Source organism: Mya arenaria, chromosome 6 (assembly GCF_026914265.1).
Source record: "Mya arenaria isolate MELC-2E11 chromosome 6, ASM2691426v1".
NCBI classification, from domain to species: domain Eukaryota; kingdom Metazoa; phylum Mollusca; class Bivalvia; order Myida; family Myidae; genus Mya; species Mya arenaria.
This window is the reverse complement of record NC_069127.1, coordinates 36,387,031-36,390,016: the sequence shown is the minus strand read 5'-3', so window position 1 is coordinate 36,390,016 and position 2,986 is coordinate 36,387,031. Positions and strand designations below refer to the sequence as shown.

At 35.1% G+C, this 2,986-nt stretch overlaps 1 long non-coding RNA gene across 1 annotated transcript; it reads left to right on the top strand.

Annotated features, from left to right (window-relative positions):
* Positions 1 to 803: 803 nt before the first annotated feature.
* Positions 804 to 2,576, top strand: LOC128237379 (uncharacterized). The gene is made up of 3 exons (XR_008261591.1): positions 804 to 902; positions 1,821 to 1,862; positions 2,469 to 2,576. It is a non-coding gene; the product is annotated as an uncharacterized LOC128237379 (long non-coding RNA).
* Positions 2,577 to 2,986: the final 410 nt, after the last annotated feature.

Here is a 2,986-nt window from a genome sequence, read left to right as displayed (position 1 = left end):
TCTTTAGAAAATAGCGAATTTGCAGTTTAAAAACAGCACGCTAAGAAATCGTCATTATTTAATAATTTTCAAGATGTCGCTTTTCTGATGTCAATTGAGAAGAAATTTGTGAATGGTAACATAAAACGAAGATGTACGTGGTATTGCTGCACATTTATGTATCTTTGCACCTTTTATGAGCAAAACACAGAAATTATATTGTAATGAAAAATACGAAAACATATTGTTTTGTACACATTTCGTCGTCATCCATTTTAATCACTCACATCAGAATAAAAGTTTTATAACATGTATAATTCAATTCTTAAGGTTGCCACTTTTTAATGTTAGCATTAATATATCAGTGTATTCATCTTAAAGGTCCGCACCATCATACGCATCTACAAATTATGTATTATCAGTAAAAAGATACATACAACCCACCTATGTCTTGTCTCCGTGGTGGCATGTTTTTGTTAAACCAATCATCAAAATACCAAAAGGTCAATGTATTCAGTTTAATTTTTTCTTGCAATTTCATTACACGAATAGCTATGAAAAGTCTTAACCTTAAATTAATAAGACAGTCTACCTTTTTAATGAATCTCGTATATCTTCAGTAATACATTTCTTAGTAAGTTCAGACAAAGTTCATTCGATTTTGCAAGTAAAACTTTCAATTAGAGAAACTCATTTCATGTCTTACTGAAATTCTTTATCTTACGATAGTTTGTCTTACGCTCATTAATGCGATGGCCAAGAGTTTTCTCTCGACCAACTAAATTTGGTTTTATTTTGACTTTAATGTGATACTATTGTCGACAGATTACACGCCGTTGCTGCAGATAAAGTTATCCAAGTGCGCTGACATACTTCTACTGGTATTGCATAAAGCTTTCTCTTGTCTCGTCTTAATATCAAAGGTATGTATATGTAATAGTTCAAGCAGCAGGCCGATTTAGCCCGCTCAATTTTCTGAAGATCGCCCAAATTGGACTTTAAACTTATTAGGGCATTCACCAGAATCGATTTTGAATCTTCAAACGATTTATTATTATCAATAATCATTTACAACCGGCTGACAGGTCAATATTCTTTTAAACATTGCATTTGAGATCCCTTTTTATCCTGTGCAACTAAAAATGAATATGAAATTAAACGTCAACTTTTTTTTAATTCTTAACTTATTAACTTATTTATTAGTTCTTATTTTTATCAAAGACGTTCGCTGACAATATGTTCCATATTTGCACAAATGTCATTGCGGCAAACATTGTTTATCGTCAAGAAATGACGTTACATTTGTTTCACTTCCATATGTGCTGAGCTCTGTTAAAATACAACAGGGTCTTATCGAAGATGTTTTTATAATGTTGTATCACATAATCAACTTTAACTCATAATTCGCTGCATGTGCGCTTCTGCCGGAAAAATCACTAGTTTATCCGGTAGGCCTTTTACTGGTAATCAGAAGGGATGATATCAAGATAAAATTCGGTTCTCGCCCTTTATTTTTATATTAGTTGGTTTAAATGGTTAATGTTTAGAACATAACGATGTTGTCGGAGTGATATAAACGTAACGGTGTTCGTTGGCATTGATTGTTAATGTTTGCATTTGACGAGATTGTTGGCGTGATATAAACGCTCTCACCTGATATACCCCATGCCGAGGTTAATGTTTCTAGCCAACTTCACGAGGCTGTCCGCGTGATAAAAACGTTACGGGGTTAGTAGGTCGCCATATTCCATATTGGGTCACCTGCGAACCCCCGAACTTATTATATTGCCAAAAGTTACCATGTATGTTATGTAGCCATTTTTCATTTTACTTACTTTTAGACGCATCCAACAATGAACCTTCTTCACGATTTCACGTGTATAGTAAGTGACTTTCTATATTAACATCATTCGTGTTTAAATAAAAATGGAGGTTGCTTATTTCGTTTCTTAACATATGACCTTTTGGCTTCCTTCTTAGGCGACGTGTCACGTGCATGAAACACAACAACACTTCATAACTTCCCTGAAGGTCATTCTTTAAGTTAGAGGATAATCATGATGGAGTGTGAATATTTACACAAATAATATAGTTCGTCGATATTGGCTGTTAATTTGTCATGAAAGGGGTTTTTGAAAATAAAACGTGCCACAGACGCTTGGCAGAAATATGTGACATGTCGGGTATCTTCAAGGTCCCTACCCTTCGTTCATCGCCCCGCCCCCCAACACACACACTTAGGGTAAACAACCATGGGATCCCGCATAATTATTCGCTAAAAGCTTATGGAAACACTTCATGATCATATTCGGTTGATCTACATGGCCCTTGGTGTACAGTGACCGCATTTGTTCCTTGTATCTCTTAAAATGAGACATTATTTATTTATATCAAAATAATATGTAAGAAGGAGTAAGCAAACATCTAAGTCGATAACTATTGAAATATCACATTTTAAAAAAAGTTTATCTTATATTGTTTGTTTTCAGATGCTGGTGCTTATACTTCCAAGACTCGCCAGTTCATTTATTCTGAACAGCGAATGTGTAGCTCCGGTACCGTGTACTTGTTCCGGAAGTAACATTTATTGCCAAGGCAGAAATCTACAAACAGTTCCACAATTTAAGCACAGTAACATCAGTTCGAGTTCCATGATTTATTTCATTTTCCATGTAAACAGTATCACAACAATAGGACCAAATGCATTCTGCAACCTAACACTTTCGAAAGACACAAGGGCACTAATGGATTTAGAATCAAACAAGATAAACGACATGTCCAGCAGCGCTTTTAATTGTATTGACACAAACATTGTGCACCTTTATTTGGGTGGAAATAAATTTTCGATGCTTCCACGCGTGCTAGAAAAGCTTGTTAACTTAACTTTGTTAAGTGTTGTTCGTAATCCCTTGACGACTTTAGATTCTCATGTCATGAGTGTAATCGGAAGGCATTTGCAGAGCTTTGTTGTTGGTTCATCCCTTTTCACATTCTGGCCTCATGAGTT